Source organism: Thamnophis elegans, chromosome 6 (assembly GCF_009769535.1).
Source record: "Thamnophis elegans isolate rThaEle1 chromosome 6, rThaEle1.pri, whole genome shotgun sequence".
Lineage (NCBI taxonomy): Eukaryota > Metazoa > Chordata > Lepidosauria > Squamata > Colubridae > Thamnophis > Thamnophis elegans.
Window position 1 is genome coordinate 51,915,681 of NC_045546.1, and position 17,902 is coordinate 51,933,582.

The window sequence follows — 17,902 nt, forward strand, 5'->3', positions numbered from 1 at the left end:
AGTCCAGAATGATAAATATGTGAAGAGATGGAAAAGATCATGATTGTAGAATAAAACTGCTGAGAGAAATGAAGGGGGAATGGTAAGATGAATGAGGAAAAAGCTTGATCTTTAAACAATGAATTAAACCTTGATTACACAAAATGAAGTCTTTCTTTTTCATCAATCAAGAGCCAATTTAAGGGCTAAGTAATGACACTGTCAGCCTCTGCTTTGCTGCTTGCTTTTCGGCTGCCATTGAAATGGGGAGGGAGGGCATGGTATTTGGGAAGGGAATCATTCTGTGCTGGAGGACTGTTTATTGGGGTTTGTTCTCACCATCTCTTTGCGCATGTGGAAGGAGGGGAGTTTCCCGCCGAGGCTAACTGTCCAGCATTTCAATCTGATGATGATTTTCGAAGATGTCTCCCACCTGACAGTTGGGTGAATTATGATTGAACTATGGACTGGGGTACCAAGGGGAGGGGGATGAATCATATATTGATATCTACTGCTTTCACACACTTTTAATCAGATTCAGCTTTGCTTTGCTTCTCATCGTTTATAATCAGTAAAAGTACACTTAATTCTAAAACATGGAGTTGAGTGGTTTCTTTCTTGGTTATTAAATGAAGGGGCAGTGACATTAAGCTGAATCTCACTTCACACCCATCCCGGAGAAAACACCTTCCGAGGGGGGTGCACTCAACAAAAAAAAATGTCCCTCCATGGCAGTGATCAAGAAGAAGACATGGGAGCAGCTGCAGCTCCTTAATTGACGGAAATGCTGGCTGACCTGCAAGTGGAGGAAACATCTGTTCGACCCAGGTGGACTTGGGGAGTGGGACAGAAAGAGGAATCTGAAGAACCGTTAACTGGGATTACGGTGAGGAGACCCAGAAAACCAGCAGCTGACTGGTGTGGCCCTGGAGAGGAAGATCTCATGATGTCCCAAGCCATGAAACTTCTCGAAGGAGCCTGGGAAAAGAATGTGCAAGAATTTCAGGAGCTGTCAGCTTATATGAGGGGATGGTCTGAAGAAGACTTGCTAGACCGTTTTGCTGATTGTTTAAACAAAGAGGTTTACCAGCAATGTGTGAACAGGAGCCCCCCCCCCCATAGATTGCAGCCCTGGTATGAGGCAGCCGCTGATGTGGAAATTGATTTAGCCAGACTTTATTACAAAGGAGAAGGAGAGAGTGAGGAATCCCCCCTCCCGCCAACCCCCCCTCCCAAGGTTGCCAAAAGGGCAACCCTGCGCTTACACCTCTCGTAAGCTATCAGAAACTGAGAGACGTTGGGCTATTTGGGAAAAGGAAGCTTTTGCTGTTCGATGGACTTTGATGACCTGGCGTCATTTTCTAGAGGGCGCAAAACACCCTTTTGAAGTGTGGACTGACCACAAAAACTTGGAGGCGTTAAAAAAAACCAGAAAACTGTCTCCCAAACAAATGCAATGGGCACAGCATTTTAATAGGTTCAATTTCACTATGAAATATATCCTGGGAGGGAAGAATTTTATGGCTGATGCTTTGTCCAGACTTCCACAGTATAACAGTTTGAAACTGAGTGTTGTCCAGCCTGTCATACCTACGAGAAGTCTGGCCATTCCTGTTGTCACCAGAATCCAGGCCACTTCTAAAGTGGAAGTCACACAAGACCTCGTTACAAAGCTCAAAGGAGCTCTTGCAAATGATGAGTAGTTCCTCCAACATACGAATGAATGCACCATGAGAGATGGCCTTGCTTGGATTGGTGCTAAATTATATGTTCCCACATCTATTAGGGCTATGGTTCTTCAACGTGCTCATGACTCTCGCATGGCCAGACACTTTGGGTTTGTGAAAACCCTGCACCTCGTCAAGAGGCAGTTTTGGTGGCCCTCATTTTAAAAGGATATTGAATCTTATGTGGCTAGTTGCCCCACTTGTGCTGCAGCGAAACGCCCACCAGGAAAACCTCAGGGATTGCTCCAAGCGGTAGCCCACCCTGAGGCACCATGGAAGGAGATCTCTATGGATTTCATTGTTGAATTACCAGAAAGTCAAGGAAACACAGTGATTTGGGTTGTCACTGACTTGTTCTCCAAGCAAGTTCACTTCATTCCTTGTTCCAAGATCCCATCCGCGAAATCCCTGGCTAAGTTGTTCATCACGCATATCTATCGTCTGCATGGGGTACCGGACTGCATCATCTTGGATAGGGGGGTCCAGTTCACCTCCTTGTTTTGGAAGGAGTTTCTAAAATTAATTGGCTCTGCCCAGGGCTTAAGCTCCGCCCACCACCCTCAAACTAACGGTGCTTGTGAGAAGACCAATTCTGTGCTGGAACAATATCTTCGCTGTTTCATCAACTACCAGCAAGATAATTGGGTGGAATTGTTGCCTCATGCTGAGGTGGCATATAACAACTCAGTGCACAGCAGCACGGGATTTATGCCCTTCAGGGTAGTCTACGGACAAGATTTTGTGCCTATCCCCGAGATGCCTCGCGAGAAACCACAAGTATTGTCCCTTTCCGAATGGAGTGACCGCCTCCAGGAGATGTGGCCCCTGGCTTATCGTGTGCTGGATGCTGCACATTGAGCACACAAGAAACAGGCGGATAAAAAGAGGGCAAAGCCAAAGGAATATAAAGTTGGTTATCATGTATATTTATCCACCAAGTTTCTTCAGACCTCTCAAAAGTCTAAGAAATTGGGTCCCAAGTATGTTGGCCCGTTTTCGATTATCAAGGTTATCAACCCTGTCTCCGTCCGCCTCCAGTTGCCTAAATATATAAACCATGTCTATCCTGTATTTCATGTTAATCTCCTAAAGCTGGAACGCACTTCTCCATTGAGGGCTCCTTTGCCGGCTCCACCTGCCCTGCTCCTGATTGAGGGTGAGCAACATTTTGAGATTAAAGAAATTTTGGACTCTCGAAAACAAAGGAACCGTATTCAGTATCTTATGGCTTGGAAGCATTTCCCTTCCTCTCATGCTGAATGGGTCGATAAGTCCCATGTACGGGCTCCTCGACTTCTCCACAAGTTCTACTCTGCCTACCCAGACAAACCCTGACCTCACTTGATTTTTTTTATTTCCCCTTCCCTTTTCTCTTCTATGTCGTCTTGTTCGTTTGTTTGTCTGTGTTCTTTCGTTTCTGCAGGCGTGACTGTCTTTTTCTGGAAGAGGGCCGGATGTCAGCCTCTGCTTTGCTGCTTGCTTTTCGGCTGCCATTGAAATGGGGGGGGGGAGGGCATGGTATTTGGGAAGGGAATCATTCTGTGCTGGAGGACTGTTTATTGGGGGTTGTTCTCACCATCTCTGCGCATGTGGAAGGAGGGGAGTTAACTGAGGCTAACTGTTCAGCATTCCAACCTGATGATGATTTTTGAAGATGTCTCCCACCTGACAGTTGGGTGAATTATGATTGGACTAGGGACTGGGGTACCAAGGGGAGGGGGAATGAATCATGTATTGATATCTACTGCTTTCGCGCGCTTTTAATCAGATTCAGCTTTGCTTTGCTTCTCATCGTTTATAATCAGTAAAAGTACACTTAATTCTAAAACATGGAGTTGAGTGGTTTCTTTCTTGGTTATTAAATGAAGGGGCAGTGACAGACACATTTCATGAAGCAAAATATTTGCATCTGGTACGTTCTTTCCAGGGACATAAGATGTTTTTAGCAACAATATATACATTAATAACATGAAAATAAAATGCAATTTCTGACCCTACTGCCAACATCTATCTAACTGCTATGCCAATGCATCAACCTTTGATTAAAGAATGTGAGTTATACTATTATATGATTAGTCTGAGTTTTGTTTTAGGCTCATGTTTTAGCATTTAGGGTTAGGGTTAGGGTTAGGGTTAGGGTCTTTATTTTGGCTGTTTGCAGACCATGTTAACACATACTTGCATATAGCAGACCTCACTAGCATATATCTACACAGGCACACACACACACACACACACACACACACACACACACACACACAAACACATATTAACACTGCAAACATATATATAGACCAGTGGTGGGTTCAAAAAATTTTGGAACCTACTCTGTGCATGTGGCCTCCTTTGTGGGAGTGGCTTGCCGGCCATGTGACTAGGTGGGAGTGGCTTGCCGGCCATGTGACTGAGTGGGGGTGGCTTGCCGGCCATGTGACTGAGTGGGAGTGGCTTGGCAGTCATGTAACTGGATAGGAGTGGCCAAGACGATGTCACTGAATTCTTTGCCCCAATGGATGATCTACAAAAAGAAGATATAAAAAAGGAAATTTATTATTTTGTGCACTTACTATTTAAATAAGATTAAAATAAGTATACAAAACAGTAAAAGAACTACTTACAGAAGGTAAGTAGCTTACTACTAATTACTTGTATTTCAAAGGGAATAAATACATATTTAATTTTACACATGTTAACAACTGTTGAAATTGTGTTTGCACAACAGTGGAAAAAACCAAGATATGAAAAAGAATAAATATTAGAATGTGCAGGAATGAATAAATTGACAATTAAAATCAAGAAGGCTTCGAATAGTTTTTCACATGGGATTTGTTTTATCAATTGCTAACTAACAGAAACAGGAATTAGAAAACTAAAAGTATGAAAGAAAACACCAATTATGTAAGGAAAGGTCACTAAAATGAAATATTATTAGTACTTGATAATTATTAATGTGTAGATAACTGCGGGACATTACACACCCACACACACAAACTATGACAGTGCCAGGAAAACACCAAAAAATAACAATTTCCCCCCAAAAGACTGCAGATGAAACCAGTTTTTTCCCCTAACCCTAAGAACAGGAAAGACAAAGACACTGGAATAAAAACCATCAAGGCATTGTGGGAAATTATAAAGGACAGTGCCAGGAAGCTCACAGAACCAGCAACCACCTCACAATTACCTAAACAACCAGGTATCACACAGAAACACACAAAATCTGGCAAAGCTGCCTTGCACCAACCTGGCCTGCCCATAGAAAAGCAGCCACCTTGAGACACATAAACCATACACCAACCTATACACTTAAAAGCAACATATTGCATCACAAATAAATCATTTGCAAAAAGGAATAACATTTCTTGTAACAAACATTCTATAAACAATAATTAAATAAAACTTCCCTAAAAATAATTAAAAACCACCAAGTTCAGAGAACACCAAAGGACCCCACAGTCCTCTCCCTCCTTATCTTTTTCCTTTTTGTCCTATCTTTCTCCTCCTTCTCCCCCAACCTCACTCCCTTCTAGTACTGATGATGTTATCTAGTTTGGTAATGAAATATCTGTAAGAAAACCACCAAGCTCAGAAAGCAGCAAGGATTCCACTCTCTGTGTGTGTCTCTCTCTTTCTCTGTGTCTCTTTCTGTCTGTCTGTCTGTCTCTCTCTCTCTCTGATTCCCTCCCTCCCTCCCTCTCTCTGTCTCTCTCTCTGTCTCTCTCTCTGTACCTCTGTCTCTCTCTCTCTCTCTCTCACACACACAGACACATATACTGTGGTCACCTTGTGTTCCAATCACAGGTTAAAAGTACCTGGCAGTGGCGTTTTTCTCTTTGGGAGCAGGTCCTCTTCAGAAGGATGAGGCCCCGCTGGTTGCCCTCCCATTCCTTGTCTTCCGGCTGCGGCTTCATGCCATGGAAAACATAGGTGCACACACGCCCCACACAATTACAGCCTGGAGCAGGATCAAAGTCCCTCTCCCAACTGTTTCCTGCCATTACAAAGTCTCCGAGGCTGTACTTTATGGGGTGTGCGCATGTGTCTATGATTTCTATGGCGTGGAGCTGCGGCGAGGCTGGCAATGATTTCGGAGCCCATCCAGGAAGACAAGGAATGCGAGGGAGACCCCTCCCCCTGTGGATTGGCTTTGGACCAGCAGAACGTCGTCCTTCTTTTTAACCAGGCTGCTGTCAAGAGAGAAGAGTTCAGCGCATGCCATGTGGGCTTGTGCAGCAGCTGAAGAATAGGAGGCAAGGATTCGGCTGTTGCACAGGCATGCACTGCCCTCTTCTCTCTGACAGCCTCATGGTTTGCTGAATCTGGCGCAGCGGTGGGATTCTTGCCTTTGCTAAGAGCTTCACTGGCCATCGCCGCGCCAGAAAGAAGCTGGTCTTTGGAAAGAACCTCCCCCTCCAGAGAGCCCATGCCAGGAGACAAAAGGAGGCGGGCTGGTTTGAATGCAGATGAAGGGTGGCAAGGGGAGACGGAAGGGACAAAATAATGTCCGTTTTCCCGTGTTCAGAAAAGCAATTCCGGGAAGGTCCTTTGCTAGCAGGCAGGTTCTAGGATGCCTGCCGCCACCAAAGGACCTTCCCGGAATTGCTTTTCTGAGCACGGGGAGACAGAAGGGAAAAATACTGTCTGTTCCCTGTGTTCAGAAAAGCAACTCTGGGAAGGTCCTTTGGTGGCGGCAGGCATCCTAGAACCTGCCTGCTAGCAAAGGACCTTCCCGGAGTTGCTTTTCTGAGCATGGGGAGACAGAAGGGACAAAATACCGTCCGGTATACAGGGCCAGGGCAGGTGTTCCGGAACTTACTTCCGGGTCCGGTGACCAACGGTTCACGAGAAACCGGTGCGAACCGGCAGCAACCCACCACTGATATAGACATATATTTCTTGTTAGTAGCTCTCACAGAAAAGATGCTTATTAAAATATGGCCCTAGTGGGACAATATCCTCTTGGGGAAAGCAGATGTTCATTTTAGGCACATATATAGTATGAATGAAGGTCCTAGGATATGTGTCCTAGACACGGGTAAAATTCACTTACCTTTGCTAGTGGTTCAGTAGCAATGTGAGTGTGCACATGTGCAGAGCATCAAAATGTCGTCCGGGTGGGTGGGCAGAGCCTGCTACTGAACACACCTGCAAAGGTAAGTGAACAGCAAGGGAGGGGAGGAATCCCTTGTGCCACACAATTTAGATTAGCTCTAAAGCAGGAAATCCTGCTTTCTAGCTAATATAATTTGGAGTCACAGGTGATCATTGGAAAAACCAGTTCGCCTGCACCAGTAGCATTTTTTAAACTACGGTTTGGGCAAAGCCGTAGCATTTTTACTACTGGTTCAGGTGAACTGGTCCAAACGGGCAGCATTTCACCCCTAGGATAATGTTGCAGGCTCCAATCTGTGTCGGCCACTGGGACCAGAGGTTTTGTCTTCTGAGCTTTTGGCTAGAGAGATGCTCCCTGAAGATGGGCTCCAGCACGAGTCCAAAAGGTCAGAAGACAAAACCTCTGGTCCCAGTGGCCGACACAGATTGGATTCTGCAACCTATATAGTATACCGTAGCTTCATTATTTAAGACTGAATCTAGTTTTCCATATTCTATTGTCAAGTGATGGATTCCCTGGTTTCATTTGTTAAATATAAAGTTGAATCTTGGGATAGCATGGTATTGTAATTATTTGAGATGGCTGAACAATTATACACAGGCAGAGGGAAATGGAGCTGTGATAAATCCAGTTAATCTAAGTATTCTGTTCCATCTCTTATACTCCATAACTTCTCAGCTTGTAAATATTTTTAATGTTCCCCGTGGTCATTTTCCTCTGCAAATGATGTCTTTTTTTAAAGGTGCCCATTAATAGTGCAGATATGGCAAGGAATGTTGATTTATTTTGTGCATTTAATCTCCAATAAGGTCTGCCAACTTGATTTTCCTGGGAAGGAAACTCCTTGTTGTGAGAATCAAATGAAAGGTGATGTAGCTGGTAGACATTTTAATTTCTGTTTCTTTTGGCTTCAAGTATATAAATTCCTCACGTGGTCTTTTCTAAGATACAACATGAAGTGGGAAAATATATCTTCATTCAATGCAGAATAAGGGTTGAGGAAGGACAATCAATAGCCTTTGCTGAATTGTTTTGGCTGAGAACGTACATTCTTGAGAGTAAAAGATTCCCCAAGACTCTGCTTATAGCCACTTGCATACTCACAGAAAATTGCTGGCTTCTGAAAATCTATTTCATAATTCTGACAAAACAGCAAAGCTTTTAAAATGTAACCCAATAAATTGTAGCTGTCAGAATTATGGAATTTCCATCACATTTCTTACAAAAAGTAGAAAGGAAGAAAAAGAGAGAAAATATGAAGCAAAAGTAGTTATATCGATCCATGTTTTTTAATCCTCCAAAACTATAGTTTACTAATCAAAATGGCACAAAAACAAGATTTTATCTCAAGGGAACTATGGGAGGAAATGAGAAAGAGCTAGAGATGGTACAATCTGACAATAATATGCAATCCATGGTTTACTTAACCATGATTCACTGAATTATCCAATTGCCTGAATCTGTACAACATGCTGATTTGCACTACACAAACCAGTCAAACTTCTACTCAAAACTCTAGCAAGTCCCTTGGTCTCCTATAATCACTGAAGCATGATTGGTATGTCTACTTTGGTTGGCAGAGCATCTGAAGATGAGCAAACAATTCTAAGTTTCTGGAAATGACTTCAAAAATGTATATACAACCCAATAATCAAATTCTACCAGAAGATCCTTAGGATGAAAGTTTAGGAATTGTTTTCAGGGTTTACTTGCCCTATCCTTCCTTCCTTCCTTCCTTCCTTCCTTCCTTCCTTCCTTCCTTCCTTCCTTCCTTCCTTCCTTCCTTTTTTTCTTATCTTTTAATTATTCAGTCAGCTTTTCCCTCACCTTTCAAAGTAACTTTATTTTGCAGTTGGTTGTGGTCATAAAAAGCTATTCCCTTGTGGGCAATCTCTTTCTCAAATCCTTGTTTTTTTCAAGCAATTTATATATTCTGGATGGGCTCCACCTTCCCACTTAGCCTTCCAGTAATATTTATAATACCTGCTTAGTGCTTACAATACTTTTTCTTGCCAGAAGAAAATTTTATAAGTGTCATAACAAACTTTGAGAATAGAAGAAAAATAACCAAATTTTGCATGCAGAGTGAAGATAGCTTTAGCCTGCATGCATCTATCTTTAGCTGCATCAGTGAGTCACTTCATTGTGATCTAACTGTATGGCTAAGTGGAGGTAATGTACAGGCCACAGAGGGAAAACATGAGGAGATTAAGCTGTAAATTCCATGCTCTCTAAATCAGGTTGACAGAGATTCAAGTGGCGTGAGCTTTTTTTGTTTTCAGTCAAATTATACAGAATGTGGCATAATATGATTCAGTGCAACACTTCAAAGAATGAGAAAAATAACAGAAGGATATTCAAAATCCATCAAAATTTGCTTCAGGAAAGCATTGGTTTTTTTTATGCAGGTTGATGCACAAAATGTCACATCTCACCAGCCCTACCCGCCACTCCAAGTTAATGCTGGATTTTGCCTGGATGATGCCAGGTTGCTAAGCAACATTGCTAGGCAGCAGGCTATACATGATGCATAGAACTAGCTTTTGTGTTGTATGGTGCTGATTACAATGATTGTTTCTCAAGCTGTAAAATATTAATTTGCTGTGTGCAAATAAAAGGAACGCTGAGCAATTGGGAGCCAAGTTCTTCTACCCCACCCCCCAGCGGTAGCTCACCTATCTTACTGAATTTCCAAGTGGAAATTTAGCCCGAGATGTGTAAAACATGGTTGGAATTCATGAGATACAAATACTTCTCATGCCTGGGGTAAAAGAGACCGGTCGGTATGTGTAATCATTTCTCAAGGTGACATCATGTAAATTAAGTGGCATTTATGTACAGGCAGGCACTCCAACAGGTATGGGAAAATAACCCTATTTTTTCCTAGCTGTGTAAATGTATGGTAATTTGGATAGGATGGAAAGAAGGAAATTAAGAGACAGCTTTTTTAAAAATGTTAAGAGATGCTCTTCATAAATCTACTATTTGAGACTTGTTGAGATTAATTCAGATTAAGAAAACAAAGAAAATAATGTGGTATTTTCTCGGCAACAGTATGATAGATTTTCACAACTTCCTTTCAGAATGGGTTTTTCAACACCCTAAATCTGGGAATCCCTGGTGAGATTTTCATCCAAATACTTACCTGGCTCAACTGTGCTTATTTTTTCAAGATCAGAAAAGGTCAATTAAATGCTACCATCTGTTTTAAGAAGCAAATGGCATAGTTTATACCACATTTTCTGAGATCAACTTGCCCTATCTTATCCCTCAAACTTTGTCCTCCTAAGAGAGCTACCTTTCACTATAAAATTTTGTAGAGAATCTCACTCTCTACAGCATTAAGTCATAGTTTGTTGAATATATCTGAATGTTTGGATTTACACAAATGTTTGGAATAGAATGTTCTAATTCATGAGCAATGGTTTATAAACCATAATGAGTTCTCAGTTCTCATGCTAAACCAAATCCAAGCAAACAACACGAGGGCTTCCCACAATATGTGAACAAAACATGCATTCCCTTACACATACTCAAACACTACATAGCCCAGCAGTTTAAACCTTATATTTGAAGGAAGATATGCTAATGCTAGCGACAATCCTGAAAGAAATGTTAATAGTCACTTGATAAATCTCCTGTTCACATTAACTTTCACCCTAGGCAAAACCTAATGATAGAGCTGATCATAAATCAAATCACCATTCATAGCACAAGAAAAAAAAAACCTTATATCCTTGGTTACTGCTTAGTTGGAATGTAACCTCATAAAGACAAATATACTTATTCACATTGAAAGGAATTACCATTAGATAGATTCACACAAGCAAATTAATCACATTGACCATAGCAACAGTTATTTCCATTTCTGCAAGATTTTACAGATAAAGCACAAGTCCTATTTTATTTGTTATCATAAGCCTCCTTTATTGTTTGAAAAGCACTGCTGTAAGTCATAGGTATTTGCTCTTAATTGATCCAGGATGGTGTTCCCGGTCCTAAACCAAATAAATTCTCCTGAAGGTAATACATCTTTCAGATTGAGATAACTCCTTGCCATTCAAACCAAGATTCTTCCAACAACCTTTCATCAGAGCGTTAGGTTCCTGAAGGCAACATTTAATCTCTTGAACCAAATTTTGAATTCAGTGATCCAGTTCCAACTTTTTGCCCTGTGGTCTCCCACTGATAGCCATAGTGCTTCCAAAACTCAATAGTCCTATGAAGCCATTGGCCACAGTCAGGGGTGGGTTTCTCGCCCCGTTCCAACCAGTTCGGTTGGAACGGGGCCGGCGGCGTCCTCGTGCACGCGCGCAGTGCACGCATGCGTACTAGTGCCTGTGCGATGCTCCAGCTGCTCCTGGAGGATCGCACAGGCGCTGTATGCGTTCTGCGCATGCGTGGAAGCACAGAACTCGTCAAAACCGGGTAAGAAACACGGGCGGGCGGGTGGATCCTTCGGCGTTCCCGGAAGTTACTTACTTCCGGGTTCGCCGACCAACCGGTTCGCGGGGACCGCCGCGAACCGCCTGAAACCCACCCCTGGCCACAGTCCCCCTAAAACTAATAACTCCAGGATTTCTCTCTGACCATCACAGATCTCTAAACCACACCATACTTTCCTCAACATAATTTCCCAATTCTGCTAAAAATCAGGATTGAACTTTAAAAGCTACCCATACTCTCTACCAATAAATGTCATGATGCTTCAAAAATCTAAGCATGGCCCTATGCTTTCATAAAATCCACCTATTTGCAGACACATCCTTTCTTTCTCCTTTTTGAGTGCATTCTCCAGTTCCTCCCAATTGCTTTGATGAACAGTGGCTGTGACTGGATTTCTTTAAGCAAGCTGACACAGATACCTGATACAGAGTTATTTTGCAAAATCTCACATCCGACACACTGTCCCCACCTAACTCCTTTCTCTAATTTTTCCTTTAGAATTTCTAGGTACCAAGTAAAGAAACAGCTGGGATCTTGTAACAAGAAAATTTTGAACTCTAATAACAAAAAAACCTTATTTAGAATTTTGTGCATATGCATATTCATATGCAAACCTTAAGTCACCTTTTCTTTTCTTTCCATTCATTCTCCTTTTCCAGGTCAGTTTGAGTGTGAAATTTTTATCAGGTGAAGAAACTTCATTTTCCACTTTTTCATTTGTAAAAAAAACTTAGGCAGGAAGTCTCCATACATAATATTTACTGAATACAGTAATGTCCAGTCATTTACACTTAGTTGTTTATTCCCTCAGCCAGCTTCCTCTTTCTTATATTTGGTCACCTTTTTGGCTTTGAGCCATGGTGGCGAAGTGGTTAGAATTCAGTATTCAGGCTAATTCTGTCAACTGCCAGCAGTTTGATCCTGACCGGTTGAAGGTTGACTCAGCTTTCCATTCTTCCCAGGTTAGTAAAATGAGGACCCAGATTGTTGGGGGCAATATGCGGATTCTTTCTTTAGTAATTAATAATGCTGTTGGGGTGTGAGCAGATAGAGCATAGCAGCTATATATTATATTTATTAATCCATTCAGTTAAAGTTTGAGGTAACAGAATTTAATCAAAGGAAGAAAAGCACTGATGTGTAGGAGAAAAAAGCATCTTATTACAATAGATTTGAGGATTTCCAAATACCCAGTTCCAGACAGTTGGAAGTGTAGTTTAATAATTTAATTAAAACTAGATTATACTCTCTATACAGCCATAATTATATAATCAACAGCCAAAGTAAAAAGTTACTTAAAACATTAACATAATATAGTTAGAAATCCTATTGTAGAACTATAATAGTACTTACAATATATTCATAATATTCAATGACAAATACTGGAAGGTATCTTCTGAACCAATTATACAAATTGTGAACACTTGTTAATTAATTTTATTATACTTCTAGCAGGTTATGAAGTTAACTAATATATACTTATCAACTCATTCTCTAAATAAAATAAGGGGTTATTAAATGAAAATCACCTTTTTTCAGGTTGAACTTTAGACATTTTAAATTAAAACACTGATTTCATATTTTGATCCAAGTGCATCAGCAATATCTAAAACTTCCAAATCATTAGCAGTGTGGCATTGCATTTTGAATTATTTTAAATCTACATTAACTGCAAAAAAAAACCAGTTTTTGAACATATTTAAAAATAAAGAGTACTAAATAAGCACTTGAACTATAATAGATTACCTATGCTTGTGTTTTAAGTGCAATTTAATGTTTATTATGATATTTAAATGAAATGAATTCAGCCGTTTACATTCAAAGATAGTTTCAAAGTGTAGGAAGTTATCACCCAGTCCTCTCCCAGAAAAATGAAATATCCTAGGAAATATTGAAAAGGCAGAATATTTCTCTGGATGTTAAAAGGAAGAAACATGTTGTATAAAGACAGAATAGCTCCCTGCAGCTTCCTGCCCCCACCCACTTTGTCAATAGACCATTAAGAAACCCAAGCCAGTCCCTTTACATAATAAAGAGTTCTCCCCTTCAGCTCCAGGGAATGGGATTAAGGCATGATAATATTGGCCCTTTACCCAACTCACGACATGGCATCTGAGAACTCAACCAAATCTGGATTCAAAACGCAGCCTAGAGAGTTTCCCCTGGATGGCCCCATGGGAGTCTGACAACTAATCAGTATACAAGCTCAAGATCAAAGGCCAGAGAGAGCATAAAATCAGGGACTCAGCATCTCAGCCTTCCTTATCTTCTTCTCCACCAACATTGAAACATGTGATCACCTTTTCTGTTCAGGACTCAAGCCATGTGTTCCTGTCCACCATTAAAACCATCTTTCCAAGCAGCCTCCATGTGTCCAGTGTCTTTTTCCCCACTTGAAGCCGAACCCAGGACATTTCTTTCATCAATAGGATAGGATGATGGCCTCACTCTGTGGTTGAAAATGGAGGAGGGACCCTTTTATTAAATTAATCTTTCTATTCCGGTCCAGTTGTAGTTTAACATTCATTAGATTTTTAATGCACTTTTCCACAAATCCATAGTTTCAATATGTGATTTATTTATTTATTTATTTAAGTAAATTTTGAGACTAGCTGGTTCCAAATGACTTTTGGATGGCTTACATTTAAAAATAAGAAAGTACTATAAATAAGAAACCAACTAAATTAAAAAAAACACCATAAAACCAATTCCACCCCTCCCCAAATAGCCATGGCTACCCAGAAAACCTAAAGTATATATAAAAAGTAACCCACAGACCTCAGTTTTCACCCTAGGCCCAGGCTGAAGAGAACAAACAGTTCTTCAAAAACTTTTGGATTATCATCGAGTTGAAGCCATACAGATCTATGGAAGGGATGATGGACAGGTGTTACAACAACATACTTTTGAATTATTTATCAAACATTTGACGATTCATTACTTTGTGAGGCATTATGGATTTTCGGGCTAAAGGGTATTCATTAACATTGGAAAAAGGCCAGATGTATAGTTGTGGATCGATGAAGTGTATTTGTTTTTTGTATACAAATTGTCCCTCTATTTACCAAATATAAAGATGAATCAGTATTATTCCATGTGGATTAAAACCTGAAAAAGTAAGGATATGTTTAAAATGTGGCTGAATGATTTATATGTAATGCAATAATTTTCTATTATGTTCCTTTTTGTTTTCTATTTCTATTTTTATTAATTAATTACACATTTTAAAAAATATAAACTTTTTCCTTGTTCCTTCTTTTTATAAGAAAACATTTTTTTAATAAAAAGGAATAACTCTCATGGCTGATGTCAATGTTATGAAATGGTGATCCCCTCCAAATCTTTTAAACCAGCTCCCATCAGGGCCAGCAAACCTAGTAAATAGTAGCAGACTACCTGATAGAATTGCAATCCTAAATACATAATTAAATCTTGACCATCTGCAGTCTGTAGCATCTCCCACATTAGAGTATTCTTGAAACTAGCACATATAGTGTTTCCATAAACACAGGTGTCTATGATTTCCGGCAGAATAGCAATTTGCTAAGAGTCAGTTTGTCTTCTTTCCACCATCAGCTGCAAAAATAAAAAGAAATAGACCGCACTTAAACAAAGCTTTAAAGTGAACATCTAATTAAACTAGCACCCCCACTTTTGATCACTTGGGGAGACAAAAATAGTTCATAAATTTAGAGACAGCCTCATTCTTCCCCATAGAAAGTAAAGAAAAATGACCTGGATGGAGATATGCACTCTATTGCCAAGGCAACGAGGACTAAAGCACCTTTTAAGAACCTCCAGATAATGTTCCAAAGTGGCTGAGATAGCTACCTTCCTACTTCACTGAATTATAAGGAGGAGGAGGAGGAGGGAATAGCAAAGCCAGACTTTCAAGATTCTGTTTAGTACAGCCAATCTCAATAAAACTAGTTGTAAGACATCCTGTGGCGTTAACCACTATCTCATCTACCTCAGTGGAGCCAAACCACTTGGCTTCTGAAGAAGCTGTAGCAGATCTAAGGAGTGAGCTTCAAATGAGAAACTATTTATTCCTCCCTGACTGGTGAAAACATTGGTCGGAACCCGAATTCAAATGGAATACATACAGAAAGCTATGTTTATTCCCGAATTTCCAATTAATGTCTTCCTTATGAAATAAGCAAATCTGAGGGACCTTTTTTGGTAAATTTGATAAATAGATGTTTTCAGGTAATGCAGATAATATTGAAAAGATTGAGAGGAGATACAGTAAAATAAAGAGGATATTAAAAGAACAAATTTACATTGAATTAAACAAGAAACCCACTGCTCCTTTAAAACTAATTAGAGTTAATATTATGTCAAGAAGCCTTGAACCATTTCTCTAGGGGAAAAAAATGCCTGGATTTGTTTATCAACAGCACAAAGAGACTTTAGAGAACAGAAACTATGAAATCTATATCAGCTACATTGTGCTGAATCTATTCAGGCAGTCTATTGTGTGCCATCTAAATACGGGTCTATTGATGCTGTCCTAATTTAATTTCTCCGTATAGCTGTTTGAGAGAAACTGTTAGAAGTAGCCAAAGTGGCAACAACTTTGGAACACGAGGAACAAAAAAAATCTTACATTGTTTCCAGATATATGTTTTAGAGTGGTCCTGAAGCACAGACAATTCTAGTAGGCTCCTCTCTCATAGCTAGATATCAAAGGATAAAGACTTGTTTTCTATATTCAATAATATTTGGCTTATCCTTAGATGGCATGAATAAATTGAATCACCCTGATAATACTGCTATTTTATTTAAAGCTTGAACAACTGAAAGCCACCTATTCTGTAGGTTCATACCTGCCTATTTCTCTTATATTAGGAAAATGTATACTGTAGTCACCTTACCACTGCATCAACAGGCAGATATCAAGAGGCTCATGGAATCTTCCCCCAGCAAATTTAAGAGACAAATGGGTTACTAGGGCTTGGCAAGGATTGCTCAGTGACCTGTTATATAAAGAGCTGTCTATTTCTCTTGTCCTGACATTTACTCCCGGTATGTGAGCTGGTTCCAAAAACCATTAGTAGTAATAGGTAAAGGAGAGGATGGTTTAAGACAAATGGCTAAATGTAAAGTTTGCTATTATGATTGACAGATGGTTTAGCCACTGACTGACTTTCAAAAGGTGAAGAGAGATTAGGTTTCCCTGTAATGTACAACAAATGAAGATATTGTCCTCCAGCAGCGTAAGAACAGAGCCAGTAGAAAGTAGCAAGAATGTGGTCTATGCTGGTTTTAGCTTTTTGGTGGTTCATAGAGAAGAGAGCATGTTCACTGAACCAAGGGGGTGGGGGTCATATTATCCTTTCCATTCATTTAATTACCATTCTAGCACCTGAAGTCCTATAGTTTGAAAGGATAAGAGATAAGAAACTCATGTTTTTCTTAAAGCTTCCTTTAGCTTCTTATTGCATAAACCCAAGCAGTTTTACATGGTACTTTTGACTGTGCAGGCCACAGTCAATGCATATTAATGAGAGCCTGATATGCTGGAAAAATGACTGGAGGCAAATGTGAATGCTGACCAATAAATGCACAGAACTTTGCAAATGCAATGGTTCTTATTCATGCTTTAATAAAAGATCTCGATCCTCCTTCAGGTCACATGTGACATTTTTGTTGCAACTGTTGATAAAACGTAGATTTCCATTTAAAGGCAGCCTGATTAAAAAGAAATAACTGAAGGACAAGTTTTTATAGACACATATCACAAGTTAATTTGATTTTATCTTCTCTTAGGTAACAAAGTGCAACTCTTTTAGCAAAGATTATGGTGTAGATATTTAAATTGATAATGGCTAATTGGCTGGTTTTCTGATTTTGCCTAAAAGACATTAGTGAACTAGTAGTCCTTTTAATATATTTCAAATAATTAACTTCTCACTACAGTAGAATATTTAACTTGGTTCAAATGATAATTTATTGTGCTTCAACAGGAAAAAATTAATTTTGACCTGGAGAAGAATGCACAAGAAAGAAAAGACAAGAAAAAGAAAAGTTATTTTTCCTTACTGAGTTCTGACTTAGAAGAATATATTAATATAGCTTCTTCATAGTAATAATTTTAATACAGTTTCTCATTTTGTTAGAAATGGTTCACTGCTCACAGAAAAAGCAGATACAGAGTCTGAAAATATTCCGTGATGCAATATTGCCACTGAAGGCTAGAATGGTGATGGCGAACTTTTTAGAGACCGAGTGCCCAAACTGCAACACAAAACTCACTTATTTATCGCAAAGTGCCAACATGGCCGTGCTGCACCCTGATGCCGTTTGTGAGTTGCCTGCCTTACCCAAGACAGGGGATGGAGGAAGCACTCCCATTGGGCTGCTGTTCTTCCATTCGCAGAGCACATCTTCCGCTGCCCACCCTCCCCTGCACCTCTCCCGAGCACATCGCCCCTGCTTCTCAGTTCCAACTAAGTTGTCCTTCTATTGTCATATTCACTCAATTCACAACTCAATTTAATTATCATGTTAAAAAGGTAAATCACAAACCTCTGCTTTACAAGCTCCCCATATCAGTTTCATATTTATCCATATTCCATATATTTTAACTTTTATTTAGTTATCTTTCCATCATCTTGTTCATCCAGTTATTATG